The 16,759-nt window shown below is 40.4% G+C and overlaps 1 long non-coding RNA gene across 2 annotated transcripts in view; it reads right to left on the minus strand.

Moving 5' to 3' along the window:
- Nucleotides 1–259: 259 nt before the first annotated feature.
- The window catches only part of LOC123480162 (uncharacterized), a 76,184-nt gene continuing 59,684 nt past the window's right edge, over nt 260–16,759 (minus strand). For both annotated transcript variants that reach the window (XR_006656060.2, XR_006656061.2), the window contains exons 2-4: nt 7,206–7,657; nt 4,779–4,882; nt 260–418 (exon numbers count right to left, since the gene is read on the minus strand). This is a non-coding gene — a long non-coding RNA (uncharacterized lncRNA). The remainder of the gene's footprint in view (nt 419–4,778; nt 4,883–7,205; nt 7,658–16,759) is intronic.

Genomic DNA, 16,759 nt, shown 5'->3' on the forward strand with positions numbered 1-16,759 from the left:
CTGAAACATTATCTGCAAAATCCCACAGGATCTGACCTCAGTTCATTTGTCTAGTTATAAGAAATGTTTTATTTTTCAGTTCCCCAAATAGTCAAATCTGTCTTTTGCCTCTGAGCCTTTGTTCCTGATCTTCCCTCTGCATCTGTATTTCCACATCTCTGTCTGGTTTGCTCTTACTCACCCTTCCATTCTCCGTCTAGATGTCACTAGTCTCCAGAGCCACCTCTCATCCTCAAGTTGACATTCAGCACTCCTTCTTCCTGGAATCCAGGACTTCCCCATTTTGTAGTGCTTATCACACTGTACAGAGTAAATGTGCTAATTCTGCTCCTGCTGAATTATCTATTCCCCAACATACCATAATTTCTCTTGAGGGCAGACAATGATTCTTTCTTGTCCAATATTGTACTCTCAATGCCTGGTGGACAAAGTTGTTACTAGACAGTATTTTGAACAAATTTATAAATTAATGGAGGTAAAAGAAATATAATATCTGTGATCTCTCTGGGAGATGAGTAACTACAAATACTTAGGAATAGCTAATATTTATTAAGTATTTCAAATGCCCTTTCTCTTCACAAAAACAAGTATGACTAATCTATAATAATGAAGTTCAGAATAATGGTTACCTTTGGGAGTACTGACTGGGAAGAGGCACAAGGGAACCTCCAGAGGAACAGGAAATTTTCCCAACCTTGATCTGGGTGTTAGTTTCATGGGCTTCAACATACATAAAAATTCATTGAGCTATGCACTTAGAACTTGTATACTTTATTGCGTAAGTTAATAAAAACAGAAAAAAAAATAAAACATTTTTCTCACCCTAATGCCAAGGATACAGTTTACCTTTTGTTAGCTCAAGAAAAAGGCTCTCTAGTTTTACAGGTAGCTTGTAATGCTGTTTAAGATCGTATCTATTTGATAAGATTGCCCCAAACCTCCTAGCACAGATAGGGTGGTCAGTGAAGGTCTTTCCTTCTGCCTCTAGAGCCTGTAGCAATTGTGAGCCATCTAAGGGTGGGGCTTGTGTGAACATCCCCATGGCGATCAGCTTCACTGCAGGCCTCCCCCACACAGGAAACTCATTCGACCCTGGTTCTAACCCCATAAGCAACAACCAGATTGCGTTTCCAAAGTCTATTTTCACATGGGTCTTAGAAAACCCAGGAATCCTTCTGATTATTAGTCACCCTACACTGAACCCATCTCCAATAGTAATTAGAGATTCCCTCTAACTAATGATGGAATTCCCCAGTTCTCAAACTCCCTTCTTCAAGGGGACTTCCAATGAACGAAGCAGAATTCTTGGGCAATTAAGCCATCACCTCAGCATATTGCCATTTAAAATTGTTTCAAGAAATTAGTCTGAAGGGCAATGGAGTTAATTTTCCTCTTATAAAATGAATTAAATTTGTATGCTTGTTTATAGAATTTTTGAGTTACTTTCATTTGCTCATTATACAGATAGTATATATATATATTTTTGAACTTCTACTCTATCTTCATTCTGGTGCCATATTTCAGACCAATTGTAACATTTTTAAATTAACTTTATTCTCACTTGTCTTCCCCATCAACCCTATCTCTATTTGCTGTAGTTCAGCCTTATAATACCTAAAATCCTGTCTGGGTCTGCAGCCATGTGGAGGGTTATATATGCTGTGCAAGTTGATGACAAATTGTCTTTGCCTATTTGTCTATATCATCATTGTGGCTTTGTTGTACCCTGCAGTTATTCAATGTGGAATAATGGTCAAAATCAATTACAAACTTGTAGTTGTCTTTGACTAAGGCATATTTATTATTGTTATTACAAGCTCTTGGTTTACTATTTATGGAGGCAGGAACATGCTCCTCTCTGAAGATTTTATCTTTTCAAGGGCACATAAAATTTCAGAGTTGCTTTTCAGCTTCATAAATACACATATGGCTGCATAGACTTAACATAGGCCATCTATCTTGAGTTTCTTTTGGTTCAGGCAACCACAGAACTAAATCCCATACAGCCTATATAAGCCTGAATACTGAAATCAATTTTAATGGGGAAAAAAAAGAGTTCAACTGCTTGATAATTCAGGACAAGAAAAAAAGTGTAACTTGAATTTTAACAATAAATTCAACAAAAGTGTGTACCCTTAGAAAAATGAGCTGTTGATTTTTTCAGTTCTATGTGTATTGAATATATTAAGTGCTTTCCAGAAGTTTCTGCAGTCTAATTTGAAGTCATGTTAACAAAGATTCTAACCTTAGAAAATCAAGACATAAAATAATCCTGAAAGTTATCTATTGTAAGTATATACACACAATATAGGATCAGTATGGGATAATGTAGGGGCATAAGAAATTACTCCAAAACTTAATGGCTGAAAACAGTAATTACATTCATGTTGCCTAATTTAGGCAGGGTTTGGCAGAGGAAGGGAATACAGGATGTTTATGGAAATAAGGGAAAATAGGCTTTATTCAAAAGTAGTGTGCTTAGCCCTGTCTTGTGTGGTTCAGTGGATTGAGTGCTGTCCTGAGAACCAAAGGGTTACCAGTTCAATTCCTAGTCTAGGGCACACGCCTGGGTTGCGATCCAGGTCACCAGTAGGGGGCATGCAAAAGGCAACCACATATTGATGTTTCTCTCCCTATCTTTCTTCCTCCCTTCTTCTCTCTAAAAATAAATAAAATCTTTTTAAAAACTTTATTAAAAAAATAAAGGACTGTGTTTAGATAGCATTTTTGCCATAGTCACAATTTCCCCCTCTTCCATCTGTCTGTCTCTCCTCCCCCAGACCAGCACGAAGCCCAGTTAGCCTAGTGCTGTGTTCACGGTGCCAGGAGAAAAGCATGACTGGGTGGGAAACAGCGACAGCAGAACTCTGGCTTTGTGTTTCCAATTTCTTGAAACTTTGAAGGAAATCCTGGGATGCAAACATAACTGACAGAGGGATTCCCTCTGAGGGAAAAACATCAAGATAAGGGAAAGAAGAATCCCTCTCCCGTGTCTCAGTCAGGGTCCCTGGTGAGGAAAACCTAAATCTCACTAGGTATTTCAACAGAGTGGGTTTAACTTCAGAAATTAGCTCTCCAGAGGCCATGGAGGGCGAAGACAGCCAAAGGGGACTCTGAGGTGCTAATCTGGAGACAATAACCACAGGGATTGGCCATCACTGGACGGCTTGAGGAGAGGGGGCTGAGATCCAGGAGGACGGGGTGCCATCCAGCTGCTGTTGGCTCCTCTGAGGGGCTGACGCAGCTGGTTCTGGGAGTGCTGGAAGATGCCGGGACTGAGGTCCGAGCCAGCTGCTGCTGGGGGGATAAATGGCCAGTCCTGGGCAACATTGACAGGATGGGCAATAAACATGAAGGAAGCCACTTCTTCCCACCTCCTGCCTCCCATCCTCCTCTGCTGCTGCCAGTTGGCAGAATTGGCAGAAAGGCAGCTGGCAAAGAAGTCTGGGAAATACAGTTTCCAGAATCCCAGTCCCACTGTGGCAGCAAGAGTATAAAAACGGTGAATTTGGAGCTGAGAGGAAATAGGTAAATAACCAGCTTATTCTTGTATATAAAAAAAGAGAGAAAGAAAGAAAAACTATCACAGGATTTAAGAGAGAAAAAATTGGGAGTTGATCAGAGCTAGATTTTGGTGGGTCCTGAGATTTTGTTTTCTAAGCAGAGGCATGGCACATGAAGAGAGAAAATTCAAAGAGTGACAAGAAACTTCTTAGCAGACATATGTGTAGATGTCACTTGGGGATCAAGTGCCCCACCCCTGACTCCTCTCAACTTAGATACACCCCCAGATTTGTCTCAAATTGATTGAGATTAAATTTTGGTACTCAGGTGGAGTGAGAACTTCACATAGAATTAACTTGTACCTTAGAAAAATGACAAAGTTCTTATCTCAAGTATGTCTGAATTTGTGAACGAATAGTTATACCTTCTATAGTAGAGTTTCAATTGTGCAAACACTATAGATATAGGGGAAATGCCAGAAGGGTAAATTATTTTTGCAATTGTTGTTCCTAGAGGCGAGCGTTACGACTGATTATTTTTGCATACCTTTCATTATCTTCTTAAATTTCCACAATAAACATGTATCACTTTTACAATACAAATTATGAAAAAGCTTGCTGATGCAAATATTATATTGTGATTTACTATTAGATCATGCATCAAATACATATATCAACTGGCCTGATAAAAAGCCTAAATTTTCCTTTTTGTTCTCATAATATATTGTGTAAGAAATATTACAAATTAGCAGGTCCTGTGAATTCCATTCCTTGATGTGTTCTCCTAAACCTCATGTAGCTTCTGAATACGAAGAAGAGTGTAGTCTTTATTTTCTATTTTATTTTCCCAAGAAAGTATTCATTCCAATTACTTTCTAGTTTGAAATTTTCATAGATTCTTTCTTCTTCCTGTTGACCTCAGAGACTGGCCCAAGTATGGTAGCCTATGACTGACCTGGAAAGTATGGCAGAAATGATGTGTGGAAAACCTTGGAGTCCACATTCCAGAGGTCCAAACAGAGTCCTGATGTTGTCAGTTAAACACAGACAATGGGACAGGGTCTGGGAGATAAAGATGATTACCAGAAAGAAAGAGAAAAGGAAGGCCGGGCACTTCATTTTCCGCAGAGCCCTTTTCACCATAATACTTATCATATAGAAAACCTCTCTTACATTAAAAAAGAAAGAAAGAAAAGAAAAGAAAAAGAAGCAGCACCAGAAAGACTGAGATCAGTTAACTTTTGGAGGAGGCTTTCTCCCAAGACAAACAGTTACCTGGGAATGAAAAATTTCCATCTGCCTTTCAGCATTCTGCTTTGCAATCGATTGTAAATTCCTTGTGTTATTGGTCCAGGAGATATCCACAGAGAGCAAGATGCCTGGAATTCCAGAAGGAAAAAAAGATACTTTCAAAGATGCATTCCAGTTAGCATCTGTAAACAGGCCAACAACTGAAAGCATGTTCTAAAAGGAAATAAAAACACAGGATAAAAAAGGACAAATGCAAATCTGTGATTGTCATTAAATTAAATATCAGTATTGTCAATTCTGTGAAATACTTCTGGGCTGCAGCCCATGTTGGCTGGCACTTCCCTGCCCGCCCTGAAGTCAGGCTCGGCCAGGTGCATTAGCCTATGAAATGTGACTGAAACTGCTCTGTGTCACCTCTGGCTTCTAAAAAGGACATGAGGAGCCAATGCACAGCTCCCTCACTTCTCTCGCCTGGCCCCTGACTGGCACTAGCCTGGGTCCCATCAGATCACAGTGAACAAAGTGGCCCCGTTGACCCTTGATGGACACGTAGCATGAGCAAAAAACAATCTCTGTTGTTTTAAATCTCTAAGATTTGGGAGTTGTTTGTTATGGCAGCATAATTTAGCTCGTTGAATGTTACATGTCCCTCCACAAAAGCATTTTCAAGAATCTATGTCTGTGTTGTCCACTGAGTGAGAAGGAGTCGCTGCAGGTTATCAGTTCAGTGTGAGAGCAGGGGGTTAGAAACGTCGTGAATGTACTTTACCTACTCTATTTACAATGTAATATTACATCATGCTTCCTCTTAGTGTAGGCACTGCAGTGATGCTGTACCTTTTGAAAAAATACTTTTTAATTTTCTGTTCTTCTATGTCCCTGTACACCTAGTTACTTCTTAAAATCTTTTTGATGCATGTTTAATGTACATTCTCATGAAAATAACTGATAGATTTCTGCCTTGACAACCATCACATTTTAAAATGTAGGTGCCTCTGTCTGTGTAATAATTGTAGGCAAAGTGTTCATTTCGATGATGAGGTACTTCATCTGACATCCACACAACCACCAGAAAAGTATGCTCTTCTTCCCTTTAATAAATCCCACAAGAAACAGAACGAGTAACAGGAAATCAGTGCTTGAAAAAGCAGCCATTGCATGGCTGTGAAAAGAAAGGTCTCTGAGGATAAGGTTATTATGACTATGAATTCATTAAAAGTATCCAATTATTTTCTTCAAAATCTTGTAAGGTATTCCTCCAGGCTGCTCATGATCCCCCTTTTTTTGAACTTCATATTGTGCCTTTTTAAAAATCATTTCACTTTTTTCAGGTGCTCTCCTCGGTCAGATCAATTTAAGAATTACTATTGCTGGGCGTGGATCTTTTTGAGAGAACTGGCAAACCTGGAGCCTTTGAAGCTGCTGTTTTTCCATCAGCTGGGAGCAGTAACCTAATCCCTGCTCTCTGACAGCCAGGCTTTGACCTAAGTGGACATCGCTCGCCTCCACCACAGGATAAGAGCGGAGGGAAGAGCTGGGCGGCAGGACCCCAGCTGAGAAAAGGGGAAGCGGGGAAAGATAAGAACTGTGGTTTCGAATATCCTTGATGGGAATTCTTCACAGTCATTTTTCACTGGGGCTGGCTGCTGTCAGAGTTTTTGATTACTGCCTCCTCTTCCCTGGGAAATCTTTTGTTTGGTCCCTCTAGCGTCTGGACTTTGGCCGGGAGGGTTTTTTGTGTTTTCCAGGTGACTTGGGTCTGTCGCAGTCCAGCCCTGGTGTGACTCATCCATGTGTAACTGAGAGATCACTGTCTCACTTCCAGGTTTCCTCACGTATCCATGCCCTTTCAGGCAAGGGCGAGGTTGTTGCTTTTTTGTCTTTTCTTGGCTGTTGTCTTACTGGCTCAGAAAACCCGAAGTGCATTCAAGCCAGGGCACTGGGCACCTCCATCACTATTTTTATGGGTTGGGGTTTTTTCTGTGTGTTTTTTTTGTTGTTGTTATGTACACTGAAAATAAATCAACATGTTAAAAAAGCGAAGGAGAACAGAGAAGGAATGCCATTTGTAAGAGATTTCTGATTTATGAGTCTGGAGGACCTGTCACATCAAGCTTCGGAATGACTTTAATTAGCTGCATGACTGAAACGCCTGTCAGTGTGGCACGTTAGCCGAGCCACGCGACGAGTGAGCAGCCCAGAAGACGAGAAGTGAAAAGATGTGGGGAGGCCAGTTGCAAACGCAAACCACACTGCTCATATTTGCCTGCATTTCCACCCGGCTAACAAAAGGTGATTGACTAAGGCCCATTTTCCAATTCTTGGTTTGTAAAAGCTGCTGAGAATATCAATGAAGCCCCACCCAATTTTTGCCTTTTGCTAAAGCAGCTGCAGAAAGTGAGAAATATGAGAAACAGAACCAGTTTCCCAGTCCACAGCAAAGGGACTTACCATATGAATTTAAAGACTTGTCCTGGGAGGGCTTCAGACCAACTCAGGACCTGGACCCATTTACCGGGTGCAGAGCAGGTTGTGTGATGGGGCTGAGAACATGAGGACCAGGGAGGCCCACAGCCTTCACGGGATGCTCATGTGTGAGCCACAGTCTGTACAGAAGCCATTGTCTGTACCTCCATTTCTTCAGTGACACTGTGATCTTCCCCGTTATGAGTCTTGGGTGTGACCTGTGTTTAGCCAGAAAGTCTGAACAAATGGTGGATGTTATCAAGAAGCCTATTGATGATGTAACAGAGAAGCTGGTCTATTCTTGTTCCAAACCAAGAAGCCCCTTCCCAGGGGTGCCATTCTCGGTGCCAGAGTTTGGGTGCCGTTCTGGGCAAGGGCCACTTCAGGCGTGGGGCTGGACGTGAGAGTAAATCAGGAGAAGACCACAGCGTTCCAATCTGAGGAGACAAAAGCGAGAAAGAGCGTGCTGGATATCCCCGAAACAACTCCGTCTCGCACCGAGTAAGAAAAGATTGTGACTTTATTGTTGGAGATTCCCAAGAATTTTACTGGCTGTACCTTCCATGACTTTCCAACTCAGAAACTCCCCTCAAACCAATAGCGTCTCTTGCTGTTTCGCAAACATCGGCCTGCCCTTTCCTGTTGCCGGCCTCACACCTTTATTCATGTCACCCTTTCCCTGACAAGCGCAAGTCCCTATCCTCACTGCTAGAGTTAAATCCCACTTATCAGAACAGGCCCACTCTACGCCACCTCAGCCAAAGGCAGAATTCTCATGCCCGTTAGGCCTGCCCATTTTGTTTCTGACAACTAATCCTATACCGCCAGGTGACACCTGTTACATTGAAGTCTTGAATTATCTCTAAATGCAGTTTTTATTATTTAATTTTTATATGCATAAACATGTAAATAATGGCATGTGTGAATCAGGTTGCTGCGTATAGCAGAAACCTTAGGAAGACAGTTTACCAAGATGCTTTTCTCTCTTAAGTAACAGAAGTTTAGAGATAAGGACGGAATCTGGGTCACTAAAGACAGACTTTTCTCTTTCTATTCCGCCATCCTGCTACATGGTTTCTGTGCTGAAGGCACCTTAATGAGGCAAGCAAGTTGCCCGAGTTTCTGCCACATTGTCTACAGTCAAAGGCCAGGAAGGAGAAATATCCTTGATGGGAATTCTTCACCTCTCCCCAGCTGAGTCAGGAACCTGATAAGAGAGTGCCCTCTCAGAAGTCCCCCCGGACACTTTGCTTATATTTCATTGGCCCATACATAGCCAGCTGCCTACCCTTGGGAGGCTGGAAAACTTAGTAGCTTAGCTGGGGTCATTGCTATCATATGTACTATGCTGGTTTTGCTACAAAGAAAGAAAGGAAGACTAGATATGGGGAGTCAGCTAGCAGTCCCTGCCACATGGTCTGATACATAATTTTGTGGTGTATCCAGGATACATCTGAATAATGTGGATAGCAAAAAACTGGACATTCTAGGAAATCCCAGTGAGTTATGGAAAGGTAATGAACGGATGTTTCACAGGCCACATTTTACCTGCAGACACACTTTATTCAGCCAACATAATGTTTAAAATTTTGTTGAGTCGACACTTAAAATTGCAAGGATATACATAAATTCCAATAAGAAAAATTGAAGAACTTTCAGAGTGACCATAGTTTTTCCTCATAGCCCCCCAAAGGGCTTTGGGTGGGCCCAAATAAACCAGTCCATCAGTTTCCCTTGTGTTTCAGCCCTGCTTGTCCACTGACCACACAGGCGCCTCATGACTTCCTCTCCAAGGAGCCCACCCAAGGTAGCCAGTCATTGGGTGCCCGAGAGGCTCCTTGAGAGAACTGTGGCTCCCACCCAGCTCTGTTTCCCATTTCTTCCCCAGAGCAGCACCGCCCATGGCCTGTTGAAGCCCTGCCTATGTTTCTGACCTCCACTCTGTCCCACATTCCCAAATATCTAACTAAAGAGGTGCATCAGCTTTTGGTCCCCAGATAGCCTCACTGCCAAGGTACCAACTCAGTTTCAGAGTTCATAAAGAGAGCTGATGCTATGCCCTGCTCTTCATCCTCAACTCCTGTCTCCTCCCAGACTATGCCTCCAACCCAACTCTTCCCTCTTCATTTACCAATGAACTGGGCTCCTGCACATCAGCGGACAGAAGCAAATAAGTGATGTGGTCTGGGGGAGGCCACACAAAGTCATATTGAGCCTCTTTTCAGCAAGCTCACAGTCCCATTATTCAATGAATCTTCACCAAATCTTGAGGAAGCCTGGGCAGGGAAAATCCATGTGAGTGGCTCCAAGGCTGTGGCATTAAGTAGTCAGAAAGGCAAGCTGAAAGGCAGAGAGGGCCCTTTGACTCATGCTTTCCACTGAACCATACTCCCCTAAACACAAGTGAAAAACATTCCAGAAAAGTTTAGGAAAAAAAATCAGAGATAAAGAACATTTACTACCACCATGGGACTAAGTGTGAGATAACGTTTTCTTGCTCCTCAAGAGCTCACATAATTCCAGAGGGATGTTTAATAATGCAAAAGAGATATGATAACTTTTGCTTTTCCTGATTCTTTCAGACATCCGATAAGCCAGGATTAATTTTTATGTGAAACCAAAGCAACTTCTCATGCTTACCATGGGACACCTTCTAAATATGTGCCTGATGTGATTTCCCCAAATTGTTATGCAGTAAAAATGCCAGATTCTAAATATGGAGTTTTCTCAATTGCATCCTCAGAAGAATATAATATTTCCCCCAGGACTGTATGATATTGGGCTTGGCTGTATGTCAGGAGCTCCTAGTAATGGAGCATGGAAGCCTTTCTAGATACAGGGCACCAACAATTAGACACTAATTAATGTGGGGTTAATAACTGAATGATGCCAACTTATTTTTTCTTAACAAGGAAAATTTGCTTTCTAATGGAAAACATAAAAAATGCTCTCCATTTGGAAGAAACTTATTCATGCTAGACATTCTCACCATATTTTGTACAGCCTTTGCCTATGGAACGTTTAAATAGTGATTATTTGTTCAGTTGTCTCTCTTTTGTAGTAACCATGAGCTCCTTGAGGGCATGGAGTGTGTTTGCTTTTATATATTTAACATCTGATGCATTGGAAATGCCCATAAATGGTGGTATTGAATTAAAGGATGATGCAATGCAGTGGTCTAAAGAGCTTAGTGCTACCTTGGAAAAGACCTTGAAGAAAGACAATGTCCAGGAATAAAATTTACTCTGAATAAAAGTCTTTGCCACAACCATAATTTTTGCCCTAGTGTGAGAGTAACAAAGATTTAACTGGGACTTCGTTTCCCTACAAATATATACAAAACCCATAAAATAATAGATTTAGGATTGAGAGCAGTAAGACAAAATCCTAATACTCTACTGAATAGATCTGGCCTTCTTGTCACCCTCAAGGTAACTATTTTTGCAGTTTGGAGGAGATGATACATTGCCTTATGTTTCCTTTCTTCCTCTGTATTTCCCCATTTCCTGCACTTGCCTCATCCCCCACCCCTGCCACCTTGTTTTGTATCATGTCTTTCCAGTGATAGTAATCACTTTGGTATCACCAGACAAATATGAAAGAGAAAGTGGTATGAACATGGTATAAAGGAGAAAGTAATCTTCAAAATAAGATACTTAGCCCTGCCAGTGTAAAATTCAAGGTAGGTACTTTTTAAAAAAGTACTAGTCATTTCTCACTGCCCTTTTGCATGCTGGGTGTGTTTCCTTTGAACCCTCCTTTGTCTAAAGATAGTATAAACTTCCTTGCACATAGATTCCTCTTCCTTTCCTCTCTTCCTCGCCTTCTTTTTAATCCCTAAATGTTGTTTCCTGTCAGTGGGAAGCCCGGATCCCTAAAGCCTGCTGGTTTGCTGCAGCTGCAATAGAGGAAGCCTGTGTGGAGTTCAAGTTGCTTATTTAAGAGAATCCTAAAAGAAGCAAGAGGAAAGGAAAGAGTTACCTACAAAGGAGTGCCCATAAGGCTATCAGCTGATTTCTCCAAAGAAATCTGGCAGGTAAGAAGGAGCTAGAAAGTATATGAAGTCATAAAAGGCAAGGACCTACATCCAAGATTACTCTGTCCAGCAAAGCTGTCATTTAGAATGGAAGGGCAGATAAAGTGCTTCCCAGATAAAATCAAGTTAAAGGAATTCATCATCACCAAGCCATTATTATATGAAATGTTAAAGGGACTTATCTAAGAAAAAGAAGATCAAAAAATATGAACAGTAAAATGGTAACAAACTCACAACTATCAACAAATGAACTGAAAAGAAAAGAAAAACAATGAAAACAAAAACTGTGGTTGTAAGCAAACAACCAGAACAGGAACAGAATCAGAGAAATGGAGATCACATGGAGGGATTTCAGTGGGGAGGCAGAAGGGAGGAATAGAGGGGAAAAGGTACAGGGAAGAAGAAGCATAATTAGCAGGCATAAAATAGATGGGGAGAGATAAAAAATGGTATAGGAAACAGAGGACTCAAAGAACTTATAAGTACAACCCATGGACATGAACTAAGGGGGTTGGGAATGCTGGAGGGTTGGGGGGAAGGGTGGAGGAGGGATAAAGGGGAAAAACTGGGAAAACTATAATAGCATAATCAATAAAAAATACTTTAAAAAACTATCAGTAAGAAATTATCCAATATTAATGCTCACTTTACCAGGACACACACTAGAAATTATCAAATATTATATGAAAAATGAAATAAAAGCAAAGTCCCTGTTTAAAAAAAAAAGTTTGCTTATTTATTGAAGTCAGAGAGTGGGTATGTGCTGTCCAAACAGTAACTGCCAGGTAGGAACTAGACCTATTCTTCATTGGCTCTGTCGGAATCTGCCTGGGTCCTACCTGGGCCCTGTCTTCAGAGCTGTGATTGCCATGGCTTTATAGGTTTTGACAAAGTCAGCTCTCACAAGTTGGTTTCCTCCTTAACGCTTATCTGTGATTATATGCTGTACCCATTACCACGATTCCCTGCCTACCTGACAGCAGTTCACCCAAAATGCAGGCAAGAGGACTCAGCATGATGTAGGTAAGGAACAACCAAATGGGCTCTCTACGCTCGACCACACTGCGCTCCAATATTGGCAGTAGCTCTAAAACTGCGAACAAGTTACTTACTCTCTTAGCCCTTTGGTTTTTCCAGTCTATAAAATGGGAATAGTGATACCCACTTTGCTAAACTGTCATGGAATTAAATAAGAGATGCATATAAAGTGGCTGGGGAAGAGCAGGAGTTTTGCAAACAGTGCAAATTAATTCTACTTTTGATTGATTTCCTCCCTCTCCCCCATAATAACAGGAGTGGAAGATGGGGGTGGAAATGGGGTCAGTGCCTTTCAGGGAGGCCCTGTTCACACTTTCTGTCCCTCCTTTTCCACATTCCCCTGATATAGGACCTCGAGGGTCTCAGACCAGACACATAAAGACGAAAACATGCTCTTAAGTGACAACTCTGGAGACTTGCAATAATACTTGGCCTAGAATATTATCTTTTATCCATATTAAAAATTATAAATAACCTTAGTATATTCTTATCACTTGTATTTGAGTGATGTCCAAAAAGCCCTACATGAAAGTATTGATTCCAAGCTTTGGAAGCATGTTCCTGTGGCCACACATACTTGAGAAAAAAGTGGGTAAGGGAGGAGGAAGGAAACAGAGGGCTCTAAATCCAAAGATTAGATCAATTTTAATCCTCAAGTTGATAATGCTTGTGTGGTCATAGCATTTGCTGTGTCTTAACAGCAGTTTGTTAGAGGCATTACCTGTGGAGTAGCAGGATTAACACATCAATTTAGACATGAGCTTCTACCTTAAAAAGTCTATAATCTAGTGAAAGATACAAGAGGAATACAAGTGAAATCCATCTAAATGCCCCTCAGTTAGCATGTATCCCTAATCTTGTGGGGCTGGAGTGAGGGGTTAGGATCTCCACTTCAGCATGACTTAAGAGGGCAAAATATGCAGAGAGAATTTCTTTGGCCCCAGAGTCAGTTCTGTCATATACATTTGCTAGATCCAGCTGTATTTCCTCCATGCTGAACATATTGTTCTGGCTGATTATATTCTTGGCACCCAGCACTGCTAAGCATTATCAAACGCCAAGAGCATGCAGCACAGAAGTAGCTTTCCCTAAAAGGCCTGAAAAGCCATGACTAGTTCTCCCAAAGATCCAGGGTACTTGTTAAAGCACAAGATCTGTTTCAACTGACGTGGCTCTGAGTTAAATGTGTCGCAACACATTCTCAGGGAGACTGATCCTTTGACTAATGGCCCCCATACTTGTCAAAACTACTGTAGGCCAAAGGTTAGCAGCAGCGTCTGGCAACACAAAAGCAAACCTAAAAAGCTAAAATACGACCCTGGCCAGTGAACCCGGCTCCTGCTCCAGCCTCCTCAATCCGCTACACAAAGTCTGAGTCCACACTGCCTCTAAGTAGAAGTTTATAGATTGTACTGGATGTCTAAAAACAAGGCAGAAGTCTCAGCGATTTTTTTACTCCAGAAGAGTGCCCACGTCTGCTTTCTAACATCACTTAGGGAATGTATGGAATTGTCAAAAACATTTGTTTGTATCCACTGTGTTCCTAATATACAAAATTAATATTTTTAGGCAGTTCAAGTTAAGACACTCAAAATGTCAGAAAGATGGAAACATTAAAAAGTGTGTGTTAAGATAATGCCAAGAGAATGCAGTGAAGGGATAGTAACACAGCCTGAGAAAGCAAAGGAAGCAATGTCATCACAAGATGGTCATTCCAGCCCCGCAGAGACCTCAAATCACTCCACGGTCTAAGTGACTAGACACACACCATCCAGATCGCCTCGTTCAACACCCTCACTGGAGGCATCCCTGAGACAGAGGAGGAGTAGGCAGGTTTCCTGGAGGACGTGAGGCCTGAATTAAGGTTTAGAACATAAACTAAAACAAATGAGAGGATGTCACTCTCAGAAAGGCTGGGGAGAAGCTTTCACGTGAGGCTAAGTACGTCTGATGTCTCGGGCCTGCGTATGTTTAACATACTAGTTATCAATACATAAAAGTGTACTTTTTTGACAAATGCATAAAAAGTGTTCTACCTCTGACCCTGATCTAAAGAATAAATGAAATGCTTTATAAATATGGAAGATCAAGAAAAGAGAGAATTTTTCCCAGCAAAGATCCTTAAAATGTTGATTATCTTTGGATAGCAAATTTAACTTAAAGACATGTATTCTAAGTAAATATTAAGAGAATGTTTAGTACAAGGATATCCAACACTGCTCTCTCTTTTTTTGGTAAGAATGAAAGGCTGGAAGCTGTTTAAACATCTGTCCAACAATAATACATTGTATAGTACATTCATATAATGGAACAATTTAAAAACCATTAAGAATAGATGTTATAGAAGAATACTATGGAAAGATGTTCATGATACATTATTGGGTGGGGAAAAGAGCAAGTTAAGAGAGTATATGTTGCAGAAGATGCTGTTAAGAGAATAAAAAGATAAAATATTTGAAAATCACATATTTGATAAAAGATTGTATCCAAAATATGTTTTTAAAAAATTCACAAAACTCAACAATAAGAAAACAATCCAATTATAGGCAACAAGTATCAGTGACAATGTGGAGAAATTGGAACACTTGCACGCTATTGGAGGGAATGTAAATGGTGTAGCTGCTATGAAAACAATATGAAAATCCCTTAAAAAATTTAAAATAGAACTGCAGAGTCTGGCACAAATAATGCCCCTTTTTATTACAAAGTCTTTTATGACAAAATCATAAGCACGCAATTCTGTAACATAACAATATCACACTCAAGGATACCATATGACATCTTAGGTGAAGTGTTCAAATTAAAACTATAAAGTATTACACCCACATTATTGCCTTACCAGCCACACTCAGGCAGGCATTACTTCTGCAGGACCCTTATAAATGGTCCAGCAACCCCCTTCTGGGTATGTATCCTAAAGAATTGAAATCAGGAGCTCAAAGATGTGTTGGCAATACCATAGTCATTGCACCAGTATTCCCAACAGCCAAGACATAGAAAAAAACTAATGTTCACAGACAGATGAATGGATAAAGAAATTGTGGTATACACATATAATGGAATGCTATTCAGCCTTGAAAAAGGAGGGAATTCTGTGATATGCAACAACGTGGATGAACCTTGTACGCATTATGCTAAGTGAAATAAAACAGTCACAGAAAGACAAATATTGCATGATTCCACTAACAGAAAGTATCTGAAATAGTCAAATTCATAAAATCAGAGTGGAATGATGGTTTCCAAAGGTTCAGGGGAGGGGAAATGGGAAGTTACTAATCAATGGTCATAAAGATTCAGTTAAGCAAGATGAGTAAGTTCCAGAGATCCGCTATACAATGTCGTACCTATTGCTAACCATACTGTATGGCACAATAACATTTTAAAAAAATTTTTGTGAGCAAAAGATTTCAATAAATACACTATAGGAAAGATATACAAATGGAAATAAGCATATGAAAAGATGCTCAAAACATTATTCATCATTATGGAAATGCAATTTAAAGCACAACAGCAAGATGCCACTACACGTATATTAGAATAGCTGAAACCCAAAAACCTGGCAATGGATACCGAGCAAGAGGAACTCTCATTTATTCCTGGTGGGAATGCACAAAGGTACAGCCACTTTGGAAGACAACTCCTCAGTTTCTTACAAAACCAAACGTTCTTGCCATATGAGCTAACAATCAGGCTTCTGGGTATTTACTCAATTGATTTAAAAATGCATGTGCACACAAAACCTACACGCAAATATTTATAGCAGCTTTATTCACAATTGCCCAAAACTGAAAGCAATCAATATATCTTTCAATAGTTGAATGGATAAATCAACTGGTACAGTCCCACAGTGGAATAACATTTAATGATAACAAATGAGTGATTAAGTCATGCAAAAATATGAAGTCTTAAATACATGCTCATAGTAAATAAGCCAATCTGAAAAGTCTACATTCTATATGCATCCATTTATATGATTCTGGAAAAAACAAAATTATAGAGACATCAAATAAATCAGTGGTTGTCAGAGGTTTGGAGAAGGGGGTGGTTGAATAGGTGAAGCACTGGGAATTTTTTTAGGGCAGTGAAACTATTTATTCTGCGTGATACTGCAAATACATAGCAGGTATCATACATACATGACACTCTGCATTCGTCCAGTCCTATAGAAATTTACAGCCCAAAAAGTGTTTAACTTATACAAATTTTAAAAAATAGTTTAGGAGATCAGGGGATTCCGAAATGGAATACAGACTATGAGAAAGGGAATCTACATTACAAATTATGAAATAACCTAACTGAATGGGGAAGCGCTAAAAGTGCTGACTTACATAAATCTGGAAATGAGCGGAAACTAAAATGAAAGCAAAGAACTGTACCTAGCACAGTGCTGTAGCTGATAAAGTTTTTCCCCACGAGGGTGGGAGTTCTGAAACCACTATGCACGCACACTAGAACTGAACAGCTA

This window comes from Desmodus rotundus, chromosome 2 (assembly GCF_022682495.2).
Source record: "Desmodus rotundus isolate HL8 chromosome 2, HLdesRot8A.1, whole genome shotgun sequence".
In the NCBI taxonomy this organism is placed as follows: Eukaryota; Metazoa; Chordata; class Mammalia; order Chiroptera; family Phyllostomidae; genus Desmodus; species Desmodus rotundus.